The sequence below is a fragment of the Amblyomma mixtum genome, chromosome 3 (assembly GCF_055824585.1).
Source record: "Amblyomma mixtum isolate Tamu chromosome 3, ASM5582458v1, whole genome shotgun sequence".
Taxonomy (NCBI): Eukaryota; Metazoa; Arthropoda; class Arachnida; order Ixodida; family Ixodidae; genus Amblyomma; species Amblyomma mixtum.
In genome coordinates, this window is record NC_143014.1 from 147,235,768 (window position 1) to 147,255,897 (window position 20,130).

General features: G+C 52.6%; 1 pseudogene; it reads left to right on the forward strand.

Moving 5' to 3' along the window:
* Nucleotides 1-14,577: 14,577 nt before the first annotated feature.
* On the forward strand, nt 14,578-15,925 carry LOC149352317 (uncharacterized; annotated as a pseudogene).
* Nucleotides 15,926-20,130: the final 4,205 nt, after the last annotated feature.

Sequence of the window (20,130 nt, forward strand, 5' to 3'; positions counted from 1 at the left end):
CAGCGCTCAGCATAATAGTAGCACTAAAGCCGGATACAATTCAAGAACGCAGCTTGAAAGTTGTACCCGAATTATTTTTATAGGCTATCTGATTGATGAAGGCTGTTGCGTTGCAAGACACTGCTGGCCTGTGGGCCCGCGAGAGTTCCGACCTATACTCGGCGTCGCAGGGTGCCGGCCTCGTCGCGGACGCGGGGCTCACGTTCGACGTTCGAAAATGCGAACGTCAATGCCCAAGGACGCTCCCGTCCGAGAACGCGCGGCTTGGTCGCGTGGACACGGCGGTAGAGAACGCGACCGTCAGCGCCCAGGGACGCTTCTTTCCGAGAACGCGCATCTTGGTCACGTTGGCACGGCGTTTGAGGGCGCGGAGGCAGTCAACGAAGGGAGTCTTCCTCCAGCAGCGGAAGAAAGCAGCTGCTCGAGGAGCCAGTCTGTACCTTCCAAGGGCCTGGGGCCCTCTTTTCTTTTGGGTCAAATTCTCTGAATAAAGACACATTTCCTAACCATCACCGAGTCCAGAGCCCGTACCTCGCAACAAGACGTTATTAACCCTTTCGGCCCTGGATTTTTTATTTCAGCCGTAGATTTTTTTGCTCCGCGTTTTTACAATGCCTAAGGCCCCATAACCACGCAGTAAAAACTTAAAGCTTGTAGTGCAAGTATTAATCGATGTACAGGTGTGGTATATCAGGGCTCAAATCGGACATCAGGGCTCAATGGGTGTAAAATGCTAGTGGGACCGTTTTGGTAAACGCAACCGAGAAGAAAGAAATTAACGAAAAAATTTCTTATTTTGCAGTGTGGAGACCTATAAAGAAGCTTTTTTTTACTTTGTAAGGGATAGATAATCTCGCAGTTTCCACAAAAAACTTCGCTCGCTCTTGTTTACCTTGCGTTTTGTATCATACCTCCGCGTTGTTGTTCCTGCCAGGTTTGTGTTCCAGCTTGTGTACGTCACGTCACTGCTCACATGTTCAAAACTTGCGTAGCCTTCCTGGAAGGCGACTGTGGTCAAGATAAAGGCTTTCCTCGAATCTGTAACGCCCTCCTCTATCGAATTCATAAAGTGGTACATAATCTCGTTGTGCCTGTGTCTTAACCAAATGCTGTTCCCTACAGGTGACAGGAAATTCCCTCTCATCCATAGGCTTATAAGTTCGGGATATCTCTCGGCCGGGGAGAAAGCAGAAGCTGATTATCAGCACACCAAATACGCTTTCTCACGAAAACACAGCCAAACACGCTGCATTGATCCGAGCGTCGAGGGCGCGCCACACGTGCTGCACGAGCGGCGGAGCGCGAGTTTCAGGGGACCGCAGCTTCGCAGGGGGGCGCTGCGGACGCCACTGAAAAGCGCCCTCTCCGGCCGACTCCGCACTTTTGTCCGGGCAAACCGGTCTGCCTCCCATTGAAGAGCTGCGCGAGCAGCGCGCTTTCTCCTGAAAAAAAGCCAGTTCTGCACGTACTTTGCACGTGTTGGCCAGCCTGCAAATCTCTTTGTGCAGTCGCGAGCTTTTTGGGAGTGCTTGAAAAAAATGAGGACAGCAAGGCGCCCACGCGCTGCGCAGTCGGAATTTATCTTCAATGCGTTTTTATCTCGGTAGTAACAAAAAGACGCTAGAGTGGTACATTATTGTATCACGTATGTCTCTAGCGTATTTGTGTTGCGAGCCAAGTATAAGCGTGACGAAAATAAATTCCAACAGCGGAGCGCCTAGGCACTGCGCTGTTCGCATTTCTTTCTGTCGCGGCAGTACGCTCTGAGATGTAGGTTAAAAGAAATAGTGGACAGTGAATTTTTTTTTTTCGCTGCGCAAACTTGAAAAATGAACTGCTAGTGGATCAGGCCCACTACGTGAAGCAGATTGTTGACGAAAAAGCCGGTACCGTAAAGGCGAAATGTGTATCGCAAGTAAATGACGAGGTCATTTAAGACGTGGAATTCGAGGTAAACACCTTTTTTTTTTCGGCGCGGCCATCTTCGCAAGATGCTTAATTTCGTTGGGTGGCTGAGCAGTTAGGTGCATGCAGGTTTGTTGGCCAAATAATAAGGATTTTGTTACGTGTTTCGCTGAATAATAATGGAAATAATTTTTATTTTATCTTAAAATAAAGTGGCCTTAAGGCGACACGCGAGGCTGTACGAAAACACTCACGAAATGCGCCTACCAGCTTCTTGCTATATACGGCAAAGAGAAAAAATGCTCTAGTTTGGTCAATCGCTACAGCGGAGATAAGCGGTTGGTATATTTATTTTAATGCCGAATACAGCGCACGCGCATCCCCAAAACAATTTATTTGCAGAGCCATCGCTCATATGCCAACGCTCATTCATGTGCAAGCAAACATTTTGATAATTTTTGTTTTTAGAAATTTTTTACATGTAAAGCAGCTTCGAAAATTGAGCCAGGCGTCACAAGTCTGAACATTGAGGCGATCACTGACCTTGCCTCACACGCGTCTGCATAACGCCGCTAGCTGTTGTTGTCAGTCTCCAAAATAAAAAATGGCAAAAGAAATGAGTTTCGTTAGCGCGAGCTTTACTAAACACTGCATGCTTAGTGAATTACAGCAAAAACTGCTCAGAAATAATATTACGCGTGCAACATGCCAAACGTGTTTAGCAACAGGAAAAAGCTTACTTCACCCTGCCCACAGCAGTTATCGAGGCCTGCCGTTTCTCGTTCTCATCCATTTCATACCCAACAATTCCGGACAAAAACATTTTTTAATAAGAAAAAGTGTATGAACGCATTTTTTTTCATATACTGGTAGATTTCGCTATAGCAATCTCCCATCGATAGGCTTGCATTTTTTTTTCGTATTAACGTTTTTCCTATCGTCAACTGCTCGATACGAGCGATGAAAGATATTTAAGATTTTGCTGCATATAGAAAGGGTGGACCATTACCTTCAATATTTCCGTTACTGTACGTTACAATTTTGCAATATTAAATTCCCCGCCCCCCCCCAAGAATGTAGGACATCTCCAGAATTACACGGGCAGTCCTTGGCCGTTGATGTTCAGAGAACTTTTGCGACAGCCCCTGACACAACAAGTTTCTCCACTCTTAGAACGTCGCGGAATTCACAGCGAGCGGCAACACCACTTTTGTGCGCCTGCGAGCAGGACGGCACGTGCTCACAATGAAAGAGAGAGTGCCAGCTGCGCGAGCAGCACGCGCGTACCAGTCGACAGGCTGCTGGCTCAATGCGCTCCGCCGGCGACGTGCCCGGACAGAAACGCCAAAATGACCGGCAGGGGAGAAGTGGCGCTGGTCCAGGGGGAGCAAACTTCAGGTGCGCTTCCCTGCTCGCAGCAGGAGGAGAGAGGTAAAAAAAAAGGAATAAAAGCGCAAGATGAGGCGTGCATTTGTTCTCGCTATTCCTTTGGTCCGGTTGCTGTTCGCCGACATCCGAATGGTCATTTCCAGGCTCAATCCGAATATTCACCGTGTATGATAGCGAAAATTTGCATCTTCCAATTCATCAGAAAGCAAATTTTAAGATTTTTTTCCATTTTCTGTAATGAACATTCATGTCAGCAGTCAAAAAAGGCCGTTAGTATAGGTGCATCTGCTAAAATACTAGCAGATTCTATTCTATAAAGATGACCTAGCATCACTCAATGGCTACCGCTGGCAACCGTTGAGCCCTGACGGTGTCAAAATCGCACATGCCAAAAATGTGTTCAAACGCAGCGTCTACGCATTCAGTAATATTTACGACGGGAATGTGAGCTTGGGTAGGCGTTTCAAACAACACATAAAAATCTGAGCGCAGAAGAACGAATGGTTAGTGAGATAAAAATGCACAAATTTGCTATACCTCGGTTTCTTCACTCCATGCCTCCCATGCTGATACTTCTTCCTTAGACCGCACAGCTCAACGGAAGTCCGTGAACAGCGATGTCGATAGCAGCAGGGATCCCTAAGGAACTATTGTATTAAAAATTAATAGTATTTTCTTCTGTTACTGAGGCGTGAGCGTAATATTTGTGTTGTGGTGTCAACTGACACCGCCAGGGCCGAAAGGGTTAATAATAGCCCAAGCAACCACCGATATCCTTCGGACGGCAGACAGAGGCTTTTTTCCCTCTCCCTATCCTGTTTTGCACGTGTGAATGCTGCATATATATTCTGTTGCGAAAGCAATAAATCTAGTTGATAATTTGCGCTCTTTCTGTCTTCTGCTCCTTCCTGTGTATGTTTGTTCGTGTGCGCAACGCCATCCCAAGAAAGACAGAGGTCTGTTTCGGATGTTCCGTACATCCGCTGAACATCCGCAAACAGCCGGTAGACGTCCGTCGGCCGTCTGATAGGAGGTCAAAGGTATACGTTTCGCCAGCCGACGGACGTCCAGTTGAGTACGTCCATTGGCGCATCTTTCTCGAATATTCGCATATACAGGGTGTTTCACGTAACTTGAACCAAGGATTTAAAAAAAGGGGTAAACCGCAGCTCGCTGAAACCAACGATAACATGTTTGCCAACATGTGACGCTCCTCAGAATATTTTTATGCGAAGCATATTGCTAGAGCTACCACTCACGCCGTCGCCGTGGGACCCCTAGCCGTGACACCGCGTGACACCGTGACGTCACACCACGTGACATCGGATGAGAGAGCCGGCCTCCACCTCGCGCCGTCGCCGTGGGACCCCTAGCCGTCACGCCACGTGACACCGTGACGTCACACCACGTGACATCGGATGAGAGAGCCGGCCTCCACCTCGCGCCGTCGCCGTGGGACCCCTAGCCGTCACACCCGCGCATTTCGAACGCGCGTTCACACTCGGTGTAGGTGAAACGCTCGCTCCACCGGGCAGGCAGACGCGGCTTCCGTGGCAATCCAGGCGCTCACCCAACGCGCGTCTCGGGGTTAGTCGGCGTTCCGCTGTAGCCATGCCGTTGTCTCCCCCCACGACGAAGGCTTCTAGTGGTTGTATTAAAATGACCAAGTATTCAACCAAGGAAAGCCATGTATTACCAAGCCTAGCCACTAATATGCTTCGCATTCCCCAGGTTTAGCCAAGCTGAGCCTCAGCAATTTTTTTTTATATTCTGCTTAACTAGTTAAGATGAATTATGCACATTCTAAAATATTAATTTTAGTGCCAAGAACGTTACGTTAGGTTGTAGAGCAGGTTTTGAAACAACCGATCTAGTTTATTCTAGCGTCGTATCTCCTACGGGGTCCTTTTTTCCGGCATCTAAAGAAAGCCCGCGAAACATAAAAAAATCCCACGTGACTGCGCTCGTGTGCTAGCGCTGGCTGCCCGCAAGTTCGTCTCTGACAGGAAAACGCATCATGGTCACGTGAGCTGGCGGCCACCGGAACCAGCTTTCCGGCAATCACGGCGGCAAGAAAGTCGCGGATCACGGAGGGCAGATGCTCTCTCTAGCTTCGCGTTCATAGACCTTGCGCGTTCTGCGTCTCATTGCTACGCACCAGTACGGTAGACATAGGCTGCTTGATATCGAAAACAACGGCTTGCAATTATTGAGGGCTGCGTGCCGCAGACTACAGAACAAGCAGCTGTTCAAGCTCGCCCCCGTATACATCGGCGACGACAACGCGAGCGTGTGCCTTCGGTGCACAGTGTGCTGTGTAAGCTTCAAGAAATCCTCAAAAGCATGCGATGAGCAATCGCAATCTAACGTGTTTCAGTCGACACCACATAGGACGGAAAAGCTGTCCGTGCGTTGTTTATCAAACAAGCCGTACTCTCGGATTATTGCGTGTTTGCTTACTACGCAGTAAGTATACTATATGACTGGTATGACCGCCGACGATCGACCCTGCATGGTGGACTCTGCTGTGGTCGTTGCGATTTCTACGCTCGTAACCTGCTTCCTGTAAGCTGTAAGCAGAAAATAATCGGGATACGTTTCGTTCAACTGTAGTCTGTCGGCCGCCGGCTTTTGCTACGGGCAAGGAACGCATAATCTCGACAAAAGCGCATACGAGCTTGTTGAACGTCCACCTAGAACAAGCGGGTGCACTGTATAAATTTAGCTGCGTAGCGTTTCTTTATAGCAGAGTACTGGCACTGGAATGAAAGGCGTTACAATAAAGCCCTGCGTGTCGGCGCCTCACGTTCCGCGTGTGTTTGCATGACGATCAGCTCTGAGCTCATTTTTATATCTTTTTTTTTTAATGAGCCAAACGCGAGGAGATGTACGTCTGCGGTACTTCTCAGATATTTTGAGCATATGTGGCAGAAGGCCCGAGCATGAAGCTGTACAACAGTTGGCGACGACAGAATCAGCACTTGGTCGGCGCGAGAACTGTGTGCACATATATGCCCGCAGAGATGCCTTGTAAGGAGATAGCGCCACCCAGCGTCGATTGTGAGGCAGAAGACGAAAAGCACGAGGAGCGCGTGCGGAGGGGTACGCCGGGACAGGTGGAAAAGGATTACGTGGCGGAGAAGAGAAGAGCGCGGTGGGCGACGGACGTGGACGAGTTCTGCTGGCTCCCCGAGTTCCGGGCTTGGGCCTCAGCCGCAGATGTCCGGGCCACCAGACCCGGACATCCGTCGTCGAGAGCCTCAACCACCAGGTCCAGGCGCCACTCTTCTCCGTCCATCCGTCAGCTGCTCCACACAGGCCGCCTCTGGCGCCTACGTGGCGCACCCGGGCTATCAGACCTGGGAACCGTGCTGGGAGCCCACAGACGCTGACGCTGCGGCAGCGGAAGAAAGCGGTTCCGGCCCGATAGCCGCGGCGTTGATGCAACCCCTACCTGGGGCTGCGCCGGCCCCCGAACCGAGTGGCTACCCAGCACCGTAAAATAAAAACATCAATATGGCTGGCAAACCTTCTCAGAAAGCTAAAAAATTAGACCAATTCAAAATCATTCAATGGAACTGCAGGGGTTTCAGAGCCTGCAAAAAACGGTCACATCTCCAGCTCTACCTGCAGTCCCTTGGTGACATGCCGGCGCTTCTTGCTTTGCAAGAGCCCGGCAATGATGCTAAATTCTCTGGGTATAGCTCGTTTCAGGGGGGCCCCTCGACCTGCATCCTGGTGCATAAAGCATACACCGCGATTCAGGTCGATCTTGATCTGGAGACAGCAGGAATACACCATGGTGAGGGTTCTGCCTCTCAGGCGCCGCGACCCGTCAATACATGTGCTTAATGTGTATTGCCCCCCGCATAAGCCGCGTGTTACTTTCAGCGAAATTTTCTATCGTGCTCTCAAATCGGCTGACAACGAACCCCTGGTGATCATTGGGGATTTCAACGCACCCAGTCTACACTGGGGCTATCACTTCGAGAAATCCAGGGGACGCAAGCTGGCGGAGCTCATCTCCACCCTTCGTCTTACGTTGCTCACGGATCCGTCTTGCCCCACACGTGTGGGCAACTCGGTCACCCTTGACTCGTGTCCTGACTTATCTCTGGTTAGGAACACTACAAACGCCACATGGGAGAACCTGGGGGATACCCTGGGCAGCGACCACTGCCTTCTCCGCATCACGCTTTTGGCGAAGGCAGCCCGTAAAAAATGGGGCCAGGCGAAAATAACCAATTGGCACCAATTTCGAACTCAGGACGTCCCTCCGGTACTATTCTCCGACGGCTATGCGGAGTGGGCAACACAGGTCACCAACATACAGAAACAACACACGCAAACACTTCACACCACCGACGAGATCCCCGCAGTGGACAATCATCTCCTGCATCTGTGGGAGGCGTGCCGGAGCTTAACAAAACGATGGAAGAAACACAAGACGAATCGCAAGCTTAGAGCTCGCATTGCACAACTTACGGAGCAGGCTGCGGCATATGCCGCCCAGCTCACACACACCAATTGGATAGAACGCTGCAACTCGGCAGCGCGTCAGATGAGCTCGAAGGGGACTTGGCGTCTCTTGCGCAGCCTCATCGACCCTTCTCAAACGAAAGGGGAGACGCAAAAACAGCTCCGCCGGGCTCTGCACGGGTACCAAGGTACGACGGCGCAACTTGCGGACACTTTGTGCGACAGGTATCTCTGCCGCACAAATGACCCGGTTGGGCCCGAGTACACGTACTCCGGCAAGCCAAGTCAGGATTTAGACGCCCCTTTTGAGTTGCATGACCTTAAGGCGGCCCTGGCTAAAATGCGTCGAGGTGGGGCACCGGGTCGGGATCGCATAACAGTGAAACTGTTGGCGAACCTCTCCGACTCTGCATACCTCCATTTGCTACAATACATAAATCAGATCTGGGATGGGAGTCCGCTCCCACTCGAATGGAAAACATCGCTTGTAACGTTCATCCCCAAAGCAGGTAAAGCCGTGACTACGGACAACTTGAGACCCATCTCATTAACCTCGTGTGTGGGAAAGCTCATGGAGACGATGGTTCGGGATCGCCTCTCTCCATACATGGAGGGTAAGGGCCTCTTTGCAGACACTATGTTCGGGTTCCGCCCGCACATGTCTGCACAGGATGTCCTACTCCAACTACACAGGGACATAATACGACCCACAGCCATGCAACAAAACGACAAGGCCATTCTCGCCCTCGATCTTAAGGGGGCGTTTGACAATGTTAAACATGGCACCATACTCTCTAACTTGAACACCACTAACTGCGGGGCGAAGGTCTTCGCCTATGTCAGAGACTTCCTCTCTGCGCGTCAGGCACTCCTCCGGATCGAGGACGCGGAATACGGCCCGTACTCTATGGGTACACGAGGTACACCACAGGGGGCGGTGTTATCACCGCTCCTTTTTAACATCGCCATGATGCACCTGCCCGGCCGACTGGCTCAGGTGGATGGCATAAAACACGCACTCTACGCAGACGACATTACAATCTGGACCACCGAGGGGAGCCTTGGGGAGATGGAGGACCGCCTTCAGCAGGCCGCCTCCATAGTCGAAGCATATGCTGCCGACTGTGGTCTCCAATGTGCTCCCGCCAAATCAGAGCTTCTACACGTCAGGACAAACCACAAGAACAACACGTCTCTACACATATCTCTGTCGGGCGGTCCCATCAGAGAAGTGGCGGAGCTCCGGATCCTGGGTCTGTTCATCAATAACAAACTTAGGCCGGACTCTACTATAGCGAAACTCAAGAGCATAGGTGAACAGGTAGGGCGCATGATCCACCGTGTTTCCAACAAGCGGGGTGGTCTGCGGGGCAGGGACGCGCTACGGCTCGCCTATGCCTTCGTGACCAGCCGGATCCTCTACGCCGTGCCGTACCTACGCACCACCAAACAACAAGACGAGCGCATTGACGCCATCATCAGGAAGGCAACAAAGCGAGCACTGGACCTCCCGGTGGCTACCTCCAACGCCAAACTGAAGGCGTTGGGAGTGGTAAACTCCTATCAGGAGTTGCGGGAGGCCAACCTCGTGAACCAATATACGCGGCTATCGCAGACGGTGCCTGGTCGCCGCCTGCTAAACCGTTTACACATCCAACACACATGCATACCAGAGGGGACGGAGAACATCCCGGTGCTGTGGCGCCACATGCTCTTGGTCGCTCCGCTCCCACGTAACATGGACATGGCTTCACATGAAGGCAGACGACAAGCGCGGGTTCGCACGCTTGAGAGGCAATATGGCTATAAAGAGGGCGTCTATTCCGTGGACATCACAGGGCCGTCGCCCGCGGGATTCTTCACAGCTGCCGTAGTCCACCGGGGAATGAATGTCGATGGGCTATCTTTTCGGGCCCCAAATTCAACACGAGCGGAGGAAGTCGCAATAGCTCTCGCTGCCGCCGATCCAAAATCTAGAACAGTTATCACAGACTCTCGCCGGGCCTGTGAACATTATCTTGCAGGCGAAATATCACCTCTTGCCTCGCAAATTCTAAGACGTGCTCTCGCCGATCCAACTCGCACAAAAGTGATCTGGGCTCCTGGCCACCAGGGTCTACGAGGCAATGAGGCCGCTGATGCGGCCGCCCGAGCGCTCACACACCGGGCTCCTCATCCTAGCTCTCATGGCTCAGAAGCTCATAAACCGCTTCTGCGGTTCCGCGAAATACTAATTTATTATTGCGACAGCCACCGTCTCTACCCGGCACCTGCCAAGGGGCTGAGTAAGGCGGAGGAGCGAACTCTGCGGCGCCTGCAGACAGGAACCCTTCTCTGTCCTGCAATAGCAAAACACTTCGATCCGAACACAGATGGGCGCTGCCCGCACTGTGGAGAGATCTGCGATATCTTTCACATGGTGTGGGCATGTACTCAGAATCCTCACCTTCCCCCCTCCCCCACCCCCACCCGAGAGGCATGGGAGACTGCCCTCCTCAACTGCTCCACACTGGAGTCCCAAAGGGCTCTGGTCAAGCGGGCGCGAGACGGGGCCTCGTCATGCGGTGTCCCGGACTAAGGATACCGACCATGCAGCAGGTTTTTTTTTTTTGTTACCCTCAAGCTCTCTTTGATTAAAGTTTTTCACCACCACCACCACCACCCCGCTCGATGCTCGTATCAGAGACAAGTAGTGTGCCTTTCCTTTTTGACTTTCTTTTTCCTGTATTTTTCGCCAGGATTTTGTTCTGTTCTCACGTGTGTTTTTTCCGTGTGTTGTCGCGTTGCTCTTTTGCCTCTTTCCTCTTTTCACGCCCATACCGAATTTAGTTTCCTTTCCTATAAAAGCCGCCTCGTTTATTGCTTATACCTTTAGTGTCTGCGTAAATTCAACCTGCAATCTTCTACATCCTCACAAATTTGGCGTCCGCTACGACAGGACGAGGTCGGTTTTTATTTATTTGCCTGTTGTGTTAATTTAGGCACAGTATGAGCGCTTCAGAGTTGGTTGCTTTACGCGAGCGCATGGGCTTGCGCGGCGCGGAGTTGCGAGCGTGGGTGGAGGACGAGCTTCGTAAGGCACGGGAAGAGAGAAACGCTGAGCGTGAAGCTACGGAGCAGAAATTGGAGTTAGAGCGTGAAACTACGAAGCAGAAATTGTATTTAGAGGCACGGAATTTAGAGACGGAGAAGCAGAGATTGGAGTTAGAGGCGCGGAACTTGCAGCTAAAAATAACGCTCATGGAGGGTGGCGCAAATCCTTCTAGTGACCGTGGAGAGCGTAGCGTGGCACCGGCCAGCTCCATTAACCCGCACAGCCTCATACCACAGTTCAATGAAGCGCGGGATGACCTCGATGCCTACTTAAAGAGGTTTGAGCATGTGGCCACGGGGCAGGGTTGGCCAAAAGAAAAGTGGGCTACGGCGTTGAGCTTGTGCCTTGGCGGCGAAGCACTTAGGGTCTTCGGTCGGCTCTCGCCTGAGGATTCCGTGGACTATGACAAAGCGAAGCTTGCCTTGCTTCAGAGGTTCAGGTTCACCGCGGAAGGGTACCGAGAAAAGTTTCGTCAGAGCAAGCCCCAAGATGGCGAAACGGCCTCGCAATATGCTGCCAGGTTGTTTAGTTTCTTTGACCGTTGGGTCGAGATGCGGGGAGAAGGCCGCACTTTTGAGGTGGTTCGCGAGATGGTCGTGAGCGAGCAATTCCTTAACAACTGTCACTCCCGTTTAGCCCTTTTCTTACGTGAGCGGGAGGGCAAGACAGTTCGCAAGCTGGCGGAGGCTGCCGATCATTTTCTCGAAGCACAGCGCCAAAATAACTTGTTGGTCTTCAAAGAACAGGGGGAACATACGATGAATAAAGCCAAGGACGAGGTTTCAGGTTCACAATCTCGCCTTCGGTGTTTTCTTTGCGAGAAGACTGGGCACAAGGCGGCGGATTGTCGGACGAAGCCGAAGCAATCGTATTGGACCTGGTGCCGCGAGGTAGGACATGATGCCCAGTCATGCAGAGCTAAGAGACCAGGAGACCGTGAGGAGTCCGCTTGTTGCATGACACCTCAATATTCACGTCCCAATAACCCTGCAGAGGTAACGCGCATAGAGGGCCAGTTGGGAGAGATGATGGTCCGCCCTTCCAACCCTGTGGAAGCTGCTATGCCCGTGGGGCACGGTGAGGTGTTCGGCCAACCTGGTTCGGTATTACGGGATACGGGCAGCACCGGCATTGTTGTGCGTGAGTCCCTTGTACCGGCAGCGGCACTTACAGGGAAAAAGGCTACATTATTCTTGGCCAATGGGACCCGTGTAGAAGTTCCGGAAGCGGAGGTGGTGATTTCTTCACCATACTTCTCGGGTAAGGCCATCGCGCGGTGCTTGTCTACACCCTTGTACGACATCACAATAGGCAATGTCCCTGGCGCTAAAGCTCCATTCTCGGTCGACCCGCCAGTTCTAACTGATCAGGCAGTTTCCCTTGCCATGACGAGTTCGGTCGATGTTCGTTCCCTTACGGTGACAGCGAAAGTTTCAGAGAGTAGCAAAAGCCCCACTCTTAACACACTCCACTTGTCACGGCCGGAGTTTCGCCTCAAACAGGAAGAAGACCCGACCTTAGAGGTGTGTCGCAAAAAGTTGGGGCAAACATTTCGTGGCAGGACAGACAGGCCATACTTTTCATACAGATGACGGTGTTCTTTTCCGAACATACCAAGTATGTCCCGGCCGAGTCGTTGAGCAAGCGGTGGTACCGAAGTGCTTACGCACGCAAGTCCTTATGTTGGCGCATGAGAGTGCATTATCCGGCCATCAAGGGATACGGAAAACGATAGCTAGGGTGCTCAGTGAGTTTTATTGGCCCGGTATACAGGCTGACATTAAGAGTTATATCAGATCGTGTGCTACGTGTCAACCGACTGTGTCGAAGGAAAGGGAGAACAAAGTAAATGACGCCGTTGTTCCATCTTTGCCGGCGGACAACGGCCGGCACAGAGTGAATAACATCGTAGGACGGGAACATTTAAAATCACGGTGGAGACCGAGATCGGTTTGGAGAAACCGGTTTCACAAAAGAAAGCGGAAGTGCTAGCTGAAAGAGTTTTAGGGACGGTGAAGTGGTTTGGTGTGAAGAATGGAATACGGAAGAATGGAGCCCACACCTGTTCTTGTTTGCATTGTCTTTGTTTGTTCATGTTTGTTTTTGGGTGTCGGCTACCTACTTTTTATGCCTTCCGTGTTTCTTCGCCCTCTATGGACGCTTTACGTTGACTTTTCATATACTTTCTGTGCTGTGTGTGCGGCGAATGTCTATGTGCGCTTCGAACATTGACGACCGTCGTATTGTGTGTGGCGTGTAGTGTGCGCGCTGCGGTGTGGTGTTCTGTGGTGCGATCGTCGAACACGTCTGGGGTCGCTCTCCTGTAGTTAAGTTCTTTCCCTTGGAAAAAACTTCCGAAGAGGGGGCCTTCTGTAAGGAGATAGCGCCACGCAGCGTCGATTGTGAGGCAGAAGACAAAAAAGCACGATCGGAGCGCGTGCGGAGGGGTACGCCGGGACAGGTGGAAGAGGATTACGTGGCAGAGAAGAGAAGAGCGCGGTGGGCGACGGACGTGGACGAGTTCTGCTGGCTCCCCGAGTTCCGGGCTTGGGCCTCAGCCGCAGACGTCCGGGCCACCAGACCCGGACATCCGTCGTCGAGAGCCTCAACCACCAGGCCCAGGCGCCACTCTTCTCCGTCCATCCGTCAGCTGCTCCACACAGGCCGCCTTTGGCGCCAGCGTTGGGAACTGTGCTGGGAGCCCACAGACGCTGACGCTGCGGCAGCGTTGAAGGCCAACGTGGGAAACGCCGGCAACAGTGCATCGACACTGGAACGCCTAAAGACTGCCTGACTGCCCGACACCCAGCCAGTCCTCCCCGCTCGATGCTCGTATGAGAGACAAGTAGTGTGCCTTTCCTTTTTGTCTTTCTTTTTCCTGTATTTTTCGCGAGGATTTTGTTCTGTTCTCCCGTGTGTTTTTTCCGTGTGTTGTCGCGTTGCTCTCTTGTCTCTTTCCTCTTTTCACGCCCATACCGAATTTAGTTTCCTTTCCTATAAAAACCGCCTCGTTTATTGCTTATACCTTTAGTGTCTGTGTAAATTCAACCTGCAATCTTCTACATCCTCACATGCCTCGAGCAGTGTGCTCGTGAGGGCTTTTAATAAAGGACATGTTTCAGTCAAGCGTTTTTCAAAGCATATCCACTTTTGCACTGCGCCAAACGCAATGAAGACCATACGCTCCCGTATCGCGCTCAACCAACCCTTCGTAAAACATGTTCAGCACATGCATGCATATATGCGCGTCTGAACGCGTATACTCGGAACTGGAATCCGGCTGCTCTCGTGAAAGGCTTCGAACACCATCGCAGTATCAGCCGGGCGCACGAAATTAACAGCCGAAATATTTTGTGAATCAGAAGTATGCGATCGTACTTGCGAGGTTGTGAGACGATCGAAACATGATCGCGCATACGCACGCAAAACATATCAATAAACAGCGAGAACTACCGCAAAAGGTGCCATTGCAGGCGACACAGTCGATATTGGCGCGTGCTCATGGGAGCGCGCCGACGATGAAGACGAAGTGTGCGTGTGCCGGTGGACAAAGACGAAGTGTGTGTGTGGTTCGGACAGCCATCTTGTGAGTTCTCTGCTGTGCGCTGAACTTCGCCGAAACTGTGATCTGTGCCGGTCCTGTCTTCGTTACATTTTTGGTGGAGGCCTGCTGGGTACTTTCCAACATCTACGTGCCCCGAAGGCTCTCTATGAACACGGATTTGACTCCGATTCATCGCAGTACGAGCAGCCGAATCCAAGGTCAGTCACCAGAGTACGGTCCGTTATCCCCTAGGACCAGGGCTCCAGCCGCGACGCGCAGGACTGACGCGGCACCTATGGCTAGCAACGGAGACGCGGCAGCTATGGCTGACAACGGGAACTCAGCTGCTCATTTCCTGGTCCTCCAGCCGCGAACGCCGCCAACCTTCCATGGCGGAGGACTGGCTTGACCAGTTCGAGCGCGTTGCCAGGTACAACGGCTGGGATGCGGAGCGGAAGCTGCACAATGTTTACTTCGCTCTTGACGACTCGGCGCGGACGTGGTACGAGAACCACGAGACAACGTTTCCTTCTTGGGAACGGTTCCGTAGCCAGTTCCTGGCGACCTACGTCAACACCGACCGTCGGGAACGAGCTGAGTCGGCGCTGCAGTCAAGGAACCAGCGACCCAATGAGAGCGTCGCAATGTATTATGAGGACATGACACGACTGTTCAGAAGGGCGGATCCAAACATGGCCGAGGACAAGAAAGTGCGCCACCTGATGCGCGGGATAAAAGAAGAACTGTTCGCTGGGCTTGTGCGAAACCCACCTAACACCACATCGGAGTTTCTATCGGAGGCCACTACCGTCGAAAAGACCCTGCAACAACGCGCCCGCTATTACAATCGCGCCGTGAACACCGTATCAACTGCCGACATTGCGCCAGCCTCCAGCGACTCCGCTGACACCCTTCGGGAGCTGGTTCGATCTATCGTCAAAGAAGAGCTGCACAAAATGCGCCTCTCTGCCCAGTCGCAGCCGCAGTGTCCGTCGTTAGCACAAATTATCCGAGAGGAAGTGCAGCAGGTGGTCCCTGAACCTGTTGCCCCTGCTGCCCTTACACCGACGCCCCCGCGCCAGACGTACGCGTCGGTACTCCGACAGAACTGCGACCTCGCCCCTTGGAGCACAAGCCCATCTGCATCTGCTTTCCAGCCGCGGCCCCCGCCTGTCCCTGTGTTGCCCGAAGCCAGGCTACGGAAGACGGACGTGTGGCGGGCACCTGACCAGCGGCCCCTTTGCTACCACTGCGGTGAGGCTGGCCATATCTTGCGGTGGTGTCCTTATCGTCGAGCTGGAATTCGCGGATTTCATCCGCGAGTCCCCTGTCCGCCCAATGGCGAACGGCCCCGCGAAATTGAGGAGAACCTGTCAACGCGCCGGGATCACACTCACACTGATTTCCCTCGCCCTTACTACCGCCCACCAACCTCTACCCACTATCGTTCGCCGAGTCCCCGTCCTTCGACAAGCCGTTTCAGTCGCTCACCGAGTCCTCGCCGGGGAAACTAGACCCAGCGGCCTGCGGAGGTAAGGCCGCTGACGAGCGAACAGCCGAACATCCTCCATCGCGTTCCCGACCAGACGACGGCTATCAAACGGAGGACACGTGACGATCACAAAGGATGTGCAGCTTCGGACTTACCGGTCGATATCGACGATTTAGCAGTTACGGCATTGGTTGATAAGGGAGCGGACTATTCGGTTATGAGCAACGAGCTAGCAAAAGAACTGAGGAAAGTTTTAACCGCGTGGACTGGGCCTCAGATTCGCACAGCTGGTGGGCACCTAATTACCCCTGTTGGCCGGTGTACGGGGAGAGTTACAATCGACGGATTTGTTTACGTTTGTGACTTTGTTGTCCTACCTCACTGTTCGCGCGATGTCATTCTCGGCCTGGACTTTTTACAAGCTAACGGCGCCGTTATCAATTTACAAGAGCCGCGCGTGACGTTTTCGCCGACGCAAGCAATTGAAATAGCCGACCCAGACGACTCCAGGATACCCGCCCTGCGTATTGTTGCTGATGACGTGACGGTGCCTCCGCGGAGCAGCATGATGGTCCCCGTGCAAAGTGACTCGCCCGGTGATCGAGACGTTATGGCAGAGAGAAACGTCAGCCTTCTACTCGAGAAAGGAATCTGCGCTCCAAGAGGGCTTGTTCGCTTACGGGATCGCTCTGCGACACTCTTGATCACCAACTTCGGAACAGAGTTCCAGCCTATTGCGAAAGGAACGGCCGTCGCATACGTTACCGACTTCGTTGAGCCCGCAGAAATATGTGCTCTGGAGCTACCGTCGCCGGACGGACGCGATGCAGCAGCCGTTCTGTCTACCGTGGACATTAATCCCGGCTTGTCGGTGGGTCAGAAGCAGCGCTTGTTAGAGCTCCTTCACGATTTCGCAGAGTGCTTCGCCACGACATCAAAGGTAGGGCGCACCCCGGTAGCCAAACACCGCATCATCGTCAACGAGGAGACTAGCCCCATATCCCAACACCCGTACAGAGTGTCGCCGATGGAACGGGAGGCTATACGATCCCAAGTGCAAGAAATGCTTGCAGACGATGTAGTCCAGCCGTCCACGAGCCCCTGGGCTTCGCCTGTGGTATTGGTGAAGAAAAAAGATAACACCTTGCGATTCTGCGTCGATTATCGGAAGTTGAATCGTGTCACGAAACGTGACGTTTACCCCCTTCCACGTATCGACGACGCCTTGGATCGACTGCGTGACGCTAAATATTTTCCTTCACTCGACCTTAAGAATGGCTACTGGCAGATCGAAGTGGACGAAAGGGACAGAGAGAAGACAGCGTTCGTGACATCTGACGGCCTTTATGAATTCAAAGTGCTACCCTTTGGACTCTGTTCTGCGCCGGCAACCTTCCAACGCATGATGGACACCGTTCTTTCTGGGCTGAAATGGCAGACATGCCTAGTGTACCTTGATGATGTTGTCATTTTTGCTCCTAGCTTCGAGGAACACCTCAACCGGCTGCGAATGGTGTTACAGGCGCTCCGTTCGGCACAGTTGACGATAAAGCCACAAAAGTGTCACTTTGGTTTCGAAGAGCTCAGTTTTCTTGGTCACGTGATAAGCGCTGACGGAGTCCGTCCTGACCCGGAGAAGACTGCCGCTGTGGCACATTTCCCGCGCCCAACCGACAAAAAGTCCGTTCGTAGGTTTCTGGGCCTCTGTGCCTATTACAGACGTTTCGTTGAAAACTTTTCCACAATTGCGGAACCCCTTACAATGCTTACTAGAGACAATGTATCTTTTGTGTGGCGTGATGATCAGGAATCTGCCTTCAACGAGCTACGCAGCCGCCTACAAACTGTCCCAATACTCGCCCATTTTGATGAACGAGCCGCCACTGAAATTCATACTGACGCCAGCAATGTTGATCTCGGCGCTATTCTCGTTCAGTGGCAGGATGGAACGAGAAAGTCATAGCGTACGCCAGCCGCTCCCTCTCGAAAGCAGAGGCAAACTACTCTACCACAGAGAAGGAATGCCTTGCGGTAGTGTGGGCGATTAGCAAGTTCCGACCATATCTCTATGGTCGCCCGTTTCGAGCTGTCAGTGACCATCATTCGTTATGCTGGCTAGCCAACCTCAAGGACCCTTCGGGACGGCTTGCGAGATGGAGCCTTCGCCTCCAGGAATACGACATCACGGTAGTGTGCAAGTCCGGCCGTAAGCACAATGACGCCGATTGTTTGTCACGTGCACCTGTCGACGTTGCTCCGGCCGAAACGGAGGACGACTTCCCGTTTTTTGCTCTCGTCACGTCGTCCGATATGGCCCGGCGTCAACGGGCTGACTCAGAGTTGCGTCCGCTCATCGAGCATCTGGAGGGCCTTAACGTCGCTGTTCCGCGGCTTTTCGTTCGAGGTTTGGGTTCCTACAGTCTCCGAGATGGCGTCCTTTACAAGAGGAACTTCGCCCATAACACGGAAACCTTTCTTCTGGTTGTGCCATCCGAACTCCGTCCAGAAATCTTGCACGCCTGCCACGACGAGCCATCGGCTGGCCATTTGGGTGTTACGCGGACGTATGCCCGCATTCGTGCGAGGTATTACTGGCCAAAGTTGCTCTTATCAGTCCAGCAATACGTGAGGACCTGCCGTGACTGCCAGCGACGAAAGACACCACCAGTTAAACCCGCAGGGCTTCTCCAGCCCATCCCACCGCCTACAACACCTTTCCAACAAGTGGGCATGGACTTGCTGGGCCCATTCCCATTGTCTTCCTCTGGGAACAAATGGATTGTTGTGGTGACGGACTACTTAACGCGGTACGCCGAGACACAGGCGCTCCCCCACGCTAGTGCTGCAGAAGTGGCTCAGTTTTTTATGACATCAATCGTCTTGCGTCACGGTGCGCCATCAGTCGTCATCACGGACCGTGGAACCGCCTTTACGGCGGCATTAATGCAATCTCTCTTCGAACTCACCCACACCAGTCACCGGAAGACAACAGCCTATCATCCCCAAACAAACGGCTTGACTGAACGCCTCAACCGGACGCTTGCAGATATGCTTGCTATGTATGTCGACGTTGAGCATCGCACGTGGGACGAAGTTCTTCCTTATGCAACCTTCGCCTACAATACGGCAGAACAGGACACTACCTGTCTTACACCTTTCCAGCTGGTCTACGAACGGTGTGTTACTACCATGCTGGATGCTATGCTACCCGCTGCTCACAACGACGGAGACATCGGCCCCTACGCTGACGTTGACACATTCGTCCAGCGGGCTGAAGAAGCCCGCCAACTCGCAAGGTGCCGGATTCGACATCAACAACAACTCGACGCTGGTCGCTACAACCTCCGACACCGATGCGTTCGGTACGAGCCCGGCGACTCTGTATGGGTATGGACACCTGTGCGCCGCCGCGGACTCTCCGAAAAGCTCCTCCGACGCTACTTCGGTCCGTACGAGGTGGTTCGTCGTATAAGTGATGTCACATACGAAGTTGTTCCGCGGGACACGACCTCCTTGCCACGTCGGCGCCATCGGACCGAGACTGTCCACGTGGTGCGCATGAAGCCCTACCATGACAGGCTGCAACCCGCCGCTTTACCAGCTTAACAGCTCTCTGTATTCTCTGCCGTCCGCCGTCTATACCGAACATTACCTGTGCTGTCCGTGTTCGTTTCCGGCGTCGGGCCGCCGCCTTGATGGAGGGGGTAATGGCGCGTGCTCAAGGGCGTCCGCAGAATTTTTTGCAGGGGGGGGCCCATTGGTTGTTGGCGCCGGAGGGGGGGGGGGGTATATTCGTAGCGAAAAGGCACTATTTGCGGAGTAAATTTATTTATTTATATATAAATAAAAAATAAGTAAAATACACACATGAAAGAAAATTACAAGCAGCAAATTAAAGCGCGGATTGTAGAGATACATTGGAGTTTATCAACAAAGAAACAATTAAAATTAATAAAAATGCAAAAAGATACTATCAATACTCGAAGTGCTCAGTCTTACTGCATACGGGTTCTCGACTCACCCGAATTGATGACCAGCACACAGCGCAATATGTTCACAAACACGCAACTACAGTCACTCAGTCAGTCTTCCTTGAACAGCAACTGTAGGCGCCTCGGATTTTTCTGGGCGAATTGCGTAGTTACACGGGTGATAAATTCATTTCTGTGCTTCATTACACGCTCTCAGTGCACAGTCATCATATATATTGATTGGAAAAATGGTTGA